Source organism: Ursus maritimus, unplaced genomic scaffold (assembly GCF_017311325.1).
Source record: "Ursus maritimus isolate PB19 unplaced genomic scaffold, ASM1731132v1 scaffold_18, whole genome shotgun sequence".
In the NCBI taxonomy this organism is placed as follows: Eukaryota; Metazoa; Chordata; class Mammalia; order Carnivora; family Ursidae; genus Ursus; species Ursus maritimus.
Genome location: NW_024424230.1, coordinates 26864692 through 26878278, shown reverse-complemented (window position 1 = coordinate 26878278; position 13587 = coordinate 26864692). Strand labels below are relative to the sequence as shown.

The 13587-nt window shown below is 41.5% G+C and overlaps 1 protein-coding gene and 1 pseudogene across 2 annotated transcripts in view; one reads left to right on the top strand and one right to left on the bottom strand.

The window, feature by feature from the left end:
- HAUS1 (HAUS augmin like complex subunit 1) overlaps window positions 1-1134 on the top strand; it is a 14952-nt gene extending 13818 nt beyond the window's left edge. For both annotated transcript variants that reach the window (XM_008691575.2, XM_040632553.1), the window contains exon 10: window positions 792-1134. The gene's annotated coding sequence lies outside the window, so the exon portion shown is untranslated. The remainder of the gene's footprint in view (window positions 1-791) is intronic.
- Window positions 1135-11141: 10007 nt separating this feature from the next.
- On the bottom strand, window positions 11142-13365 carry LOC103665153 (annotated as a pseudogene).
- Between the last annotated feature and the right edge of the window lie 222 nt (window positions 13366-13587).

The window sequence follows — 13587 nt, the reverse complement described above, 5'->3', positions numbered from 1 at the left end:
GTAGGGAAAAAGAAAGAAATTTTTCACTATGTTTCTTTTTGGACTTTTTTTTTCCTTTTTGGACTTTTAAAAATTGTGCACCATGTGATTAAGAAGCAATCAGTTAAAAAAAAGAAAAAAGAAGCAATCAGTTTTGTTTTGTTTTGTTTTTGCCATCAGTTTTTTACAGATTATCTAAATGACCTTAAAAATTTCCCTCTCCTGGGGCGCCTGGGTGGCACAGCGGTTAAGCGCCTGCCTTCGGCTCAGGGCGTGATCCCGGCGTTCTGGGAGCCCCACATCAGGCTCCTCCGCTATGAGCCTGCTTCTTCCTCTCCCACTCCCCCTGCTTGTGTTCCCTCTCTCGCTGGCTGTCTCTATCTCTGTCAAATAAATAAATAAAATCTTTAAAAAAAAAAATTTCCTTCTCCTTTCCCACAAATATGTGGAGATACAAAATACAAGAGACATTTGTATTTCCTTTTTTGGAAATTGTCCATATCATTTAGCCATTTAGGTATTGCAATTTGATCTTTAGCTTAACAATTTATAGAAGATCCTTGTATATTAGCTAGATTAATCTTTTGTGATTTGCACTATAAATATTTTTTTCAAGTTTGTCATTTGTCTTTTGACTTAATTCCAGTGTTTTTGGTGAGGCAGCTTGGTAGATTGATTGTGGAAATGACCACAGTAATTCCTCTTGTCTCTGGGCATTCATCCTTTATATTGTGAATTTGCCACTTCTCCCAACAAGAGACGAATCTCCACCTCTTCTTTCTGACTTGGCCTTATGATTTGTTTTGGCCAAGGAGACAATAGGAAACGTAACAAAAGCAGAGGATTAAAAGCCGTGCATCAGAGCTTGCCCTGTCTTATGGCTCTGGAATTCTGAAACCACTTTGTAAAGAAACTTGGACTGTTGAGGATGAGAAACTACATGGAGCAGAAACAAGTAATTCCAGCTGAGCCCTGCCCCCACCCAAGACCAAGCAGGCTGCCAACTGCCAGCTATGTGGACAAGGCCTTCTTAGACTACCCAGCCCTGGCCAAGCCATCTGCAGCTGCAGAGATCAACCAAGCCGGCCCAGGCCAGAAGCCCACACAGTCAACCCATAATATCATGAGAAATAATAAATGATTTTTTGAAGCTTATTTAAGTTTTGGACTGGTTGTTAGCTGCAGTAGCTAATTGATAAATGTAGCTTGTGAAATTAATGTTCAAAGTAAAAGGAGGGGCGCCTGGGTGGCACAGTGGTTGGGCGTCTGCCTTCGGCTCAGGGCGTGATCCCGGCGTTATGGGATCGAGCCCCACATCAGGCTCCTCTGCTATGAGCCTGCTTCTTCCTCTCCCACACCCCCTGCCTGTGTTCCCTCTCTCGCTGGCTGTCTCTATCTCTGTCAAATAAATAAATAAAATCTTTAAAAAAAAAAAAAAAAAACAAAGTAAAAGGAGAGCAACAAATATACATTGTAAGAATCAAAGAAACTTGGTACCAGCATAATTTTATAAAACAGTAATTATATTAAATGTAAGTGAGAAAATGTTTTAGTTAAAAGATAAAGATTGAAAGAATAGGTTTTTTAAAAAACCTCTATATGACATACATGAGAGAAATCTTAAATGTAAGGATAGATGGATCCACAAGTATGATATATTACATACTTCTTTTAGTAATTGATAGAATAGGCAGAAAAAAATTACCAAGGATACAGAATATTGAAACAACACAATTAACAAACTTGATCCAAGGGATGTATAAAGAATCCTATACCGACCTGCCGCTGGATACCTGTTCTTTTTAGGTGTATCCAGAACATTTACAAAAATTGTCTAGCGGTGCCTGGTTGACTCAGTAGAGCATGTGACTCCTGGTCATGAGTTCAAGCCCCACACTGGGCATGGAGCTTACCTAGGGAGAAAACAAATTGTCCGAATAGAGGGCAGTAAAGAATCTCAACCACTACATAGACAGCATATTCTCTTATCACAATGCAATTAGATAAAAATAAGTAACTAAAAAGTTTTATGTTTGGAATTTAAGAAATACATTCTAAATAGCCTATAAATCAAATAATAATATAAATTAGAAAATACTTAGAACTGAACAATAATGAGAACTATATATCAAAACTTGGATTTCTTCTTCCGGTCCTGATGGAGAAGAGTAATCAGATTGACTGTTGCTTTACACAGAAAAACAAACAAAAAGTAGAAAACTCTAGTCTTCTGACATTGAATAACAAAGAAGCACAGGACATTAATACGTAAGAGAAGAGAAAAAACAAGGTGAGCCCTATGACGGCTGTAGCTTACCGCATGGAGATAGATAAACCGGACTTAATGAAAATTAAAAACTTTGGTGTTTCAAAAGACACAATGTGTCTTTTGGTGGGGTGTGGGCACATCAAAAGGGAATAGGGGCACCCAGCTGGCTCAGTAGGTGGAGCATGCTACTCTTGATCTCCCAGTTGTAAGTTTGAGCCCCACCTTGGGTGTAGAGATTACTTAAAGATAAAATCTTAAAAAAAAAAAAAATGAATAGACAATCCACAGAATGAGGGGAAATACTCACAAATCACATATCTGATAAGGGACTTATATCCAGGATCTGTAAAAATTCTTACAACTTAATAATAAAAGACAACCCAATTAAAAAATGAGTATGGGATTCAAATAGACATTTCTCCAGTAAAGATGTACAAATACCCAAATAAGCACATTCATGAAAAGATGCTTTACATCATTAGTTATCAGGGAATAAAAATCAAAACCACAATGAGATGCTGCCTCATATTCTCTAAGATGGCTGGAATAAAAAAGACGTAATAACAAGTATTGGTGAAGCTGTGGACAAATTGGAACCCCCATACACTAAAGTGGTACAGTCATTTCAAAAAACAGTTTGGCAAGGTCTCAAATAATCAAATATTAAGTTACTATATGACCCAGTGGTTCAACTTCTAGGTATATACCCAAGAGAAATGAAAACACACATCCACACAAAAACTTAACATGTGTATGTTTACATTAGGATGATTCGTAAGAACCCAGATGCCCACCATCTGATGAGTGGACAAACGAAATGTGGGTATATCCCTACAATGGAGTATTATCCAGCCATAAAAAGGAGTGAAGTACTGATACATGCTACACCATGGATGAACCCTGAAATCATTATGCTAAGCGAAAGAAGCCAGTCATAAAGACCATATGTTACAGGATTCCATCGACATGCAATGTCTAGAAATGTACAGAGACAGAAAGCAAATTGATGCAGCTTAGGGCTGGAAGGATGAGAGATAGGGGGTGATGGCTAAAGGGTACAGAGTTCCTCTTGAGGTCATGGTTGCACATGTCTGAATATATCAAAAACCATTGAATTATATACTTTATTTTTTAAATTTTTTTAAAAGTGGATTCCACACCCAGAGTGGGAGTGTTCAGTGCGGGGCTTGAACCCACGACCCTGAGATCAAGACCTGAGCTGATACCAAGAGTAGGACACCTAACCAACGGAGCCACCCAGGCGCCCCTGAGTTATATACTTGAAATGGGTGAATCATATGGTAAATAAGCTGTTGAAGGAAAGGTATGCAGATTAAAAAAGAAGTAGAGCTGTTTCTATTTGCAGATGAAGTTAGTGACGTGAGCACCCATCCCTGGAAGTGGATGTGGGGTGTGGGCAAGCAAATATCCAAAGCAGCCCAGAATTAAACCTTTTGTTGTAATTCCATTTCTAGGTCTCTAACCTGCATATTTTCTGGAGACATCAAATATACCCATATGGATGGGGGTTGGGGGGGCAGTGTATGAGAAGGAGCCTCTGTTTTTTTTGTCTCTAATTCTGACACCTGGACTGCATGTCTATCTATAGAGAACCATGGCTTTACCCTGAAATACTTCTTTTTTTTTTTTTTTAAAGATTTTATTTATTTATTTGACAGAGAGAGACAGCCAGCGAGAGAGGGAACACAGCAGAGGAGTGGGAGAGGAAGAAGCAGGCTCCCAGCGGAAGAGCCCCATGTGGGGCTCGATCCCAGAACTCCGGGATCACGCCCTGAGCCGAAGGCAGACGCTTAACGACTGCACCACCCAGGCGCCCCTGCCCTGAAATACTTTTGCATTGATCTCTTAAGTACAGAGACATTCTTAGATAATCATAGTGAAATGGTCAAATTCAGGAAATTTAACATTGGTAAAATATTACTACCTAATATATAGTCCCTACTTAACTTTTTCCAGTTCTCTGAATAATGTGCTTCACGGGTGGGGAGATGGGTGAAATAGATAAAGGGGATTAGGAGATACAAACTTCCAGTTACAAAATAAAAAATTCACAGGGGTGAAAAGTGCAGCATAGGGAATATAGTCAGTAAGACTATGAAAATGTTTGGTGACAGATGATGACTGACCGCACTTACCATGGTGAGCACTGAGTAATGTATAGAATTGTTGAATCGATATGTTGTACACCTGAAATTAGTAGAACACTATATGTTAATTATGCTTCAATTTTTAAAAATGTGGGACGCTCAGGGGCACCTGGCTGGCTCAGTCGGTAGAGTGTATGACCCTTGATCTCCAGGTCGTGAGTTCAGGTGCTGTGTTGGGTGTAAACCTGACTTTAAAAAACTGGGGGGGGCGCCTGGCTGGCTCAGTTCGTGGAGTATGCGACTCTTGATCTTGGGGTTGTAAGTTCAAGCCCCACATTGGGTGTAGAGATTACTTAAAAATCTTCAAAAAAAATTGTGGGATGCTCAGGCGGATAAAAGGTTTTATATATATATATATATAAAAAAATTTCAGAGCAATTGTTTTTGCAATCCAGGACCATACATTGTGTGTAGATGTCTCTGTCTGAAGCCAGCTTTTGATGCCTGGTTTTGACCATTTTGCTTTTACTGTTTCATGAGGCTCCCATTCCTAGGTCTATGAAACTTTTCCCCTCCAAATCCAGGGGTCTGAGCTAGTCCAGCCAGCATGGCACAAACCTAGGGACAATGCATTTTGAGGTCCAAGCCCTGAAGCATCACTGTGCTTTGCCCCACGTTCTGCCCTGTGGGAAGGGCAGTACTCGCAAGAGATTTGCCTTTGCCTCTACTAAATTAAGAAGTTGTGACCTAGGCAGGGGCTCGAGTTTCCAGCAGAATGGGATTAGCTATTACAGCTTCTGCTGCTTGGGAGGCTTGTGAAGCTCGATACTGGGTAAGAAGTGTGGCATGAATGAAAAGATGTTCCTCATCAAAATGTGTCTGAAGCTATTTTAGGAGCAGACTGAGGATTGTGTGTGTGGATGTCCTTGGAGCCTGTTTGGTTGCCGCGGGATCTTTTTCTTGTGATTGATCACGGGCGCACATGACGGATGGCGCACCACAGCCTGGCTAGGACCCTGTGTCTCCATGTCCTGGCTTTGATGAGACACCACCCAAAGAGGCCACTGTGCCAGCTATATTTAGTACCGTGATGCACGCAGGTCCTTCTGACCTTAGCTTCCTCTTACGTTGTACAGATACATATTTTTAGGTTTATCTTACAGCACCCAGGTCTCACATTTACAGTTCTTTGAATTCTGCAGCAGCGGTCGTGGGCTGACAGCCTGCTTCCGCTGTGTTGGGAAAAAGAATTGCTCTCTCTGCCTTTTCAGGATCCACATTTTCTACAGCACGTTCAGACGCTGAGCTCGAAACCTTGTTCTTGTGCGTCCTAGCAATGTGACCTTAAAGATGCCATGTAAACTCTCAGGTGTCCAGAGGATATAATAGCTGCCCTCCGTCCCTTATCACTCATTCCATTCATTCACTTATTTAGCAACAAGCTTTATTAAATACTGTCTGTTAGGCTGTGGAGCCTCAAAGATAAATAAGAATTTCCCCTCAGTCTCAGAAGGCAGTTTATAAAATCACAGAATATCAGACTGGAAGGAACTGTCCAGTCCAAATTTTAGTCTTGTAGACCAGGAAACTGAGGCCCAAAGAAGTAAAATGATGGCCCAGATGTCATACCGAGTCACTGACCAAGTTGGGATTAGAACCCAGATCGCTTATTTCCCAGCCCAAGGATCTTTGCTCTGTATCACCTACTTTTAGCTAAACTGTAGTGAGCTTCAATTTTCCTTACGTTAACATTGCGAAATTAGTATCAATGATCGAGAAAATACACAGTAACTAAAACCTAATATGAAATCAGAAAATAATACCATTTTGGGGGCGCCTGTGTGGCACAGTCTGTTAAGCGTTTGACCCTTCATTTCAGCTCAGGTCATGATCTCAGGGGTGTGAGATCAAGCCCTGTGTTGGGCTCCACGCTCAGCACAGAGTTTGCTTGGATTCTCTCTCCCTCGCCCTCTGCCCCTCCCCCCTTCTCTCTCACTCTGTCTCTAAAATAAATGTTTAAGAAAAAAAAAGAAACTAATACCATTTTTATATCAATTGGAGTTTATTCATCAAAACAGCAACAACAGATACTTGAAAAATAGTTGTCATGTGTGTGTGAGACATGGTACATAGTCAGCCTACAGGTTTTCCTGTGTGTGTGTATAGATTCTGGAGCCTTCCTGATAACTTCGTTGTCCCTGTCTCATCCCGTTTCTTTGATGGGGACCCCTGTTGTAGTGCTGCCCGGGATCACTGGCACAAGTTCCCAATACCAAGTGCTCTCTATTGGCCAACAGGTTCCTCTCAGACATTGCATCTGTTTTAAATGGCATTTAACTGCGTATAACAGAAAACACAAAACCATGGCTCAAACAAAAAAGAGGTTTATCTTTCATATGTAGAATACCAGAAGCAGGTAGTTCAGGGTGGAGATGGGGGCCTCTCTGGTCATCAGGGACTTCGGTTTCTTCTGCGTGATTCACTATTTTTTTTTTTAAAGATTTTATTTATTTGACAGAGATAGAGACAGCCAGCGAGAGAGGGAACACAAGCAGGGGGAGTGGGAGAGGAAGAAGCAGGCTCATAGCAGAAGAGCCTGATGTGGGGCTCAATCCCAGATCGCCGGGATTACGCCCTGAGCCGAAGGCAGGCGCTTAACCGCTGTGCCACCCAGGCGCCCCGATTCACTATTTTTTAGCACTGGTTTTCATCTTCATGTCCTATAATGTTGCATTATGTCACTTCACTGTCATATCATGGTTGCTACAGCACCAGCTTTCAAGTCCACATCACTTCGGACAACCCCAGCTGCAAAGGTGGGCTAGAAAATGTAGTATTTTAATGGGCACATTGTTACACAGAATAAATTTGGGCTTTTGTTACTTAAGGGTGAGTGAGAAGAATTAACAGGGGGATGACTGGAAGTCCCTGGCACAGAAGAAACCCTTTTACCTCCCAGTCCTGGGTTGAATGTTCTCTTGTAGCTCCATTCTGTGGAAATCAGATTTGCAGAGATTAGATTTCCTTTCGTTTTATTCAGGTTTTCCACTTCTCTTTCTGCCACTTTTTGTTTTAACAAAGTTCAGTTTTATTTCTCTTCCAGTTTGAGATGTCAGACTCCCTCTGCTTGGATTTTAAAGTAACTCTTCTTAACATTTGCTTCATATTCTAGTTATGTCTTTCTTTGTCCCTAGGTTTACAAGTGTATATGCTTTTATTTAAAAAAAAAAGATTTATTTATTTGACAGAGAGAGAGAGAGTGTGCATGAGCGAGCATGATTTGGGGGAGGGGCCAAGGGAGAGAATTTTCAAGCAGACTCTGTGCTGAGTGCAGAGCCTACCGCAGGGCTCAGTCCCACGACCCACGAGATCAAGACCTGAGCCGAAACCAACAGTCAGATGCTCAATTGAGTCACCCAGGTGCCCACAAATGTATATTCTTTTTTTTTTTTTTTAAGATTTTATTTATTTATTTGACAGAGATAGAGACAGCCAGCGAGAGAGGGAACACAAGCAGAGGGAGTGGGAGAGGAAGAAGCAGGCTCACACCGGAGGAGCCTGACGTGGGGCTCGATCCCAGAACGCCGGGATCACGCCCTGAGCCGAAGGCAGACGCTCAACCGCTGTGCCACCCAGGCGCCCCACAAATGTATATTCTTAACTTTCTTTTTGAAAAAGAACGTATGTGGCAAAATCAGAAGTGTATAGTTTGATGAATTTTCACCAAGTGAATATACCCATGTGCACATCACCCAAATGAGGATACATACGTAGACTATCACCTAGAGACCACCTTCCATACGCACCTCCCAGTTATCACTCTCACAAAGGTAATAAAAACCCCAACTTCTATCACGTGGGTTAATTTACCCTGTTTTAGAACTTTATTTAAGTGAAATCATACAGCGTTACCTATTTTGTGTCTAGCTGTTTTCGTGCGTTATATATTTGACATTGGTTGGCAATGTTGCATACAGCACAAACTTGTTTATTTTGACTGCTTTAAAGCAGTGATTCTCAGTGGCTGGGGAGGGGGTTTAATGTCTCCTCCCAGGAGACGTTTGGCAGTATCCAGAGACGTCTTCGGTTGTCACAACCAACAAAGTGCTACTGTCATCTAGGGGAAGGCTGTTAAATATGCTACAATGCACAGGTCAGCCCCTCATTCTTGCTGACCATCTGGGTACCCTATTTTGTGAGGTGCTTGTTGAGTCTTTTGTCCATTTTTCTATTAGGCTGCTTGCCTTTTTCTTATTGATTTGTAGGAGTTCTTTATTTATTCTGGATATGAGATCTTTATCAGCTCGAAGTATTGCAAATACCTCCTCTCATTTTGTGGCTTGCCATAGTACTTTTTTATTCTTTTTGTTTAAAAAAATTTTTTTTCCATAACCAGAATCTTTATTCTGCTACTAATCATTGAAATCCTTAAGGTGAACTGATGCTCCAACAGCTGCCCGCTTGGGTTTAGGTGTCGTTCCTCCGTGGAATCGTGCCTATATCTGCCATGTGCAATTTTTAGGTGCCTCACTTGACCCCTCCCAGTGGTATTTCATCTTTTCGCCTCAGCACTCCAGTTACGCTTTCTCTTCGGTTTGGCAGGGCAGCCACATTTGCCACAGGTCAACTTCTGCAGGTGGTAGTCCTGACGACCACAGCGAGGGCACAACGTGTGCGTCTTACTGCGACGTCATCTCGTTCCTGCAGCTAAGACTGAAGAGGCTGGAGGAGAAGGCCGCCATTTTATTTGTTTAATGGCATCTTTTTGACGAACAGAATTAATGTCGATACCCACTTTATCAATCTTTTCCTCTTTCGTGTGTGCTTTTTGCCTTCATCTTTAAAGCTATTTTCGCTGAGTTTATAGCTGTAGGTTATCAGCTATTTTCTTTTAGCACTTTGAATATATAATTCAAATATTTTCTTCCTCCCATCATGTCTTAGTTTTCTGTCACTGTTTAACAATATTACCACAAACGTAGCATCTTAGAACAAAACACATTTATCATCTCACAATTTCTGTGGGTCAGATATCTGGACACAGCTTATGTGGGTCCTGGACAAGGCTGCAGTTAAGGTGTTAGTCTGGCCTGGGTTCTCATATGGGGTTTGACTGGAAAAGACTTTCATGTTCATTCAGTTTGTTGGCTGAATTCATTTCCTTGAAGTTGTAGGAGTAAGGGCTTTAGTCTCTTGTTAGCTGTCAGCTGAGGTGCCTTCAGCGCTGAGTAGCTAGCTACCCAAAGTCCCTTGCCAAGTGAGATCCTCCAATATGGCCACTTACTTCTGGAAGCCAACAAGGGAGGTGGGACTTCAGTAGATGGCAGTAGACAGACGCCATGATCTCTCTCTCTTTTTTTTTTTTTTACATTTATTTATTGGGACACCCGGTGGCTCAGTCGGTCAAGCATCTGTCTTCAGCTCAGGTCATGATCTCAGGGTCCTAGAATCAAGTCCTGCATCAGGCTCCTTGCTCAGCAGGGAGCCTGCATCTCCCTCTCCCTCTCTGCTGCTCCCCCTGCTTATGTGCTCTCTCTCTCTCTGACAAATAAGTAAATAAATAAAATCTTTAAAAAAATAAGATTTATTTATTTATATGAGAGAAAAAGAAAGAGAGAAAGGGAAAGTGCGTGCACACGCATGCATGTGGGAAGGGGCAGAGGGAGAGAGAGAGAGAATCTCAAGCAGACTCTCTACCAAGCAAGAAGCCCAACACAGGGCTCAGTCCCACCACCTGAGACAATGACCTGAGCCGAAATCAACAGTTGGATGCTCAACTGACTGAGCCACCCCCAGGCACCCCCCTGTGATCTAATATAACATAACCGTGTAATCTCATCATTCAGGTATTCACATAATCATGTACTTCTCATCACCTTTGACTTACTCCCTTGATTAGAAGGAAGCCACAGGCCCTGTCCATCCTCAAGAGTGGGTCATACAGGTCACGAACACCAGGAGGCAAGGATCACAGGGGCCACGGCAAGAGTCTATCTACACATCATTTCTGTTGAGAAGTCGCCTGTTCATCTTAACATTGTTCATTTGAAAGTAATGTGTATTTTTTTCTGTGGCTGCTTTTAGGATTTTCTCTTTAGCTTTCAGCAATCCCATGATACTCTAGGTGTGTTTTTCTTTGAACTTCTCTTAAGTTCCATGGAACTTCTTGTATCAGTGGCTTGATAGTTTTCATCTAGTTGAGAAAATTCAGCCATTATGTCTTCAAACATTGCTTCTGCTTTATTCTCTGTTTTCTTTCTAGTATTCCCAAGTACCCACATTAGACTTTCTCACTGTTATCGCAAATGTTTCTTGCACCCTTTTCTGTATTTTCCGTCCTTTTTTCTTTCAATGTTTTCTTTTTTCCCTCTTGAGTCTGGATATTTGTACCAATATCTTCCAGATTACTAATCTTCTTGTTAATCTGCTGCTGTTAGACACTCCTCCCCTCACCACCCAAAATCAAGACACAGCTTTTATCGTATCTTTAAAATATCACAAATAGGGGCGCCTGGGTAGCGCAGTTGTTAAAGCGTCTGCCTTCGGCTCAGGGCGTGATCCTGGCGTTCTGGGATCGAGTCCCGCATCGGGCCCCTCTGCTGGGAGCCTGCTTCTTCCTCTCCCACTCCCCCTGCTGTGTTCCCTCTCTCGCTGGCTGTCTGTCACATAAATAAATAAAATCTTAAAAAATAAAATAAAAATAAAAAATAAAAAATAAAATATCACAAATAAGTCTGAGGAATCATCTGGCATCTTGCTGTTTCTGTAGCTGGGCAACTTAGCTCTCATTCATCAGCCTGCTGAACTGCATTCCTTTTTCAGAAACATAGATACCATCCAAAAATTTTTTGATATCCTTGTTTTTAACTTACTGAATCAAAGCAGCTGAATTTGGTACAAGTTCAATGTCGTTTCCTTCAAGAATTAACTCACATTTCTGGGGTCAAGATACTGAACAAGTGATGCTAGGCCTCATCTGAACCCGATGGATGTATTTTTCACCCAAGAAATTTTGGGTTTCAATAAGAGAACCCTTCTTCTGAATAACAACATTGATAGTGAAGTGAGCGTACGCAGACCACATCTTGTAACAGAAGCCCAGTGTAACACCCTTGATCATGTTCTGTACATGACTACACATAGTGTGAATGGTAGCCAGTTCCTTTCTATTTCTCTGCCGTTTGTCAACTTGGAGCTGCTTCTTTTTCTTTCCAAGGAGACTGAGATCTACACTGATGCGTTTGAAAGTCCTCCACAGGGTTCCTCTGGGGCCCTTCACAATAACAGTGCATCCCTTCAGAGGGATGTCGACATTTTCTGGAACGTCAACAGTCTGATGAGAACAGTCCTCACTCTCACAGTAGATGTGGCAAAAAAGGAACCTTGTGAGACACTTCTGTTGTATTACTGCCCAGCTTTTCGGCATTCCTCTCCCACGCCATTTATGATTCAGCACATTTCTCAAAGGGGAAAGATATGGTCAGGTAGCAAGAATTTCCTGTCCCTTTTGGGAAAGGAAGAATCAGCCAGACTAAGAATCAAATTGATATGAGACAGATTAACAGGAGAAAGTAAAATTTTCCTGCATACGTGGAATCCACACAGACATGGAAATTCCAAAGACAGGCAAAATAGAGTATATATGTCAGTTTGAACCAAGGAAAAGGGGGTAGAGGTCTGGGACTTCAAAAGGAAAACATGCAATTTACAAGACGATGAAAAAAAGTAAATGTTTGGTAAATGAATGTTTGCTGGGCCACTATAAAACAATGGCACATAGAGAGGAGTTTGATCAAACAGGCTTTGCTATGTTCCTCCCTGTCCACCATAACTAGTTCATATCATAATGTAGTTATGGTAATATCTCTTTTCCTGGAGCAGGTCCTCTATGAATTCTTTTAGGCAGTTGGGGAGGTAAAGAGCTTTTCCTGAATTTGCTGGGTTTTGATTGCTTTTTAACTCAATAATTTTCATGCCAAAATGGCCCATCTTGGCCCCTAAAACACTCGGTTCTTAGAATTTCCCTTCTCTCTGGAATCTTGGCTCCTTGAGTGCTGGCTGCCTGGGCAGCTCTCCGATGCCTTCAAACAGAATTTTCCTTTTCCATTTTTCTAGCCTTTCCAGTTGTTCTCAGCGAAAGGATTAATCTGCCCACTTTTATACTTTAATGTAGATTTCTCTGTACCACCCCATCTGGTCTGAAATTTATACTTCAGTTCACATCCTTTTCTAGGAAGCAGATATCATCTCACAAACCTGATATCAATCGATCATATGTTTGTAACTGGCTTACAGACCTCTGCAACTCTGGACATATAAAGTGCAAACATCGTAGGGGCACCTGGCTAGAGCATCGTAGAGCAATGCAACTCTTGATCTTGGGGTTGTGAGTTCAAGCCCCACCTTGGTTGTAGAGCTTAGTTTAAAAAATAAATAAATATTTTTTTTAAGTGTAAACATTGTAATTCATCTCTCTTCTTTCATTTCGTTTATTCACATGGGACAGAAGTACCAACACACGCATTCAAGTCAACACCAGGTAGATGCAAATGTTGTGGGAAAAGCTCTAAGCCCTTGGTTCATCTAATAAAGTCATTGCCCAAGGAAAAATTTCAGAGGGAAGGTGTCTAGACTTGCTCTCTGAGCAACAGTATCTGTTTGGAATAAAGCGGATTTCTTAGAAAAATGTATGAAGCCGGGTATGACAGGGGGCTTTCTTTGCTGTTCATCTGAAATTCAAACTTAACTGGGTGTCTTGTATTTTTATTTGCTAAACTGGCCACCAGTGTGTATTCTCCCCTCATGGTGTCTCTAAAGAGAATTGATTCCAATGTTATGGATATGTTGACAATGGGAGTCACAACTTTCATTGGTCATTAATGCAAGTAAAAAATGGGAATAAATTTCATTTTGAACCCAGCCCCTTATTGAATTATTGTTCTAATACCTTTTCAGTTGGTTTTCTTGGCTTTTCCAGTTATGTAATTATTTCACAGCAAATAATGGTAAATTAACTTCCTCCTTATCACTTTTGGTTCTTCTCATTTTTTTTCTTAGGAGGTACTCTCATGTTATGGTAATACCAAAGTGGTGATGGTGGTAACAGTCAGTGTTTTAGTCATTATTGCTGTATAACAAACTACCCCTACACTGACATAAAACCACCATGGATTCTGTAGATGGGGCATCTGGACAGGGCAGAGTGGGCATGACTTATCCTTGCTCCTTGCT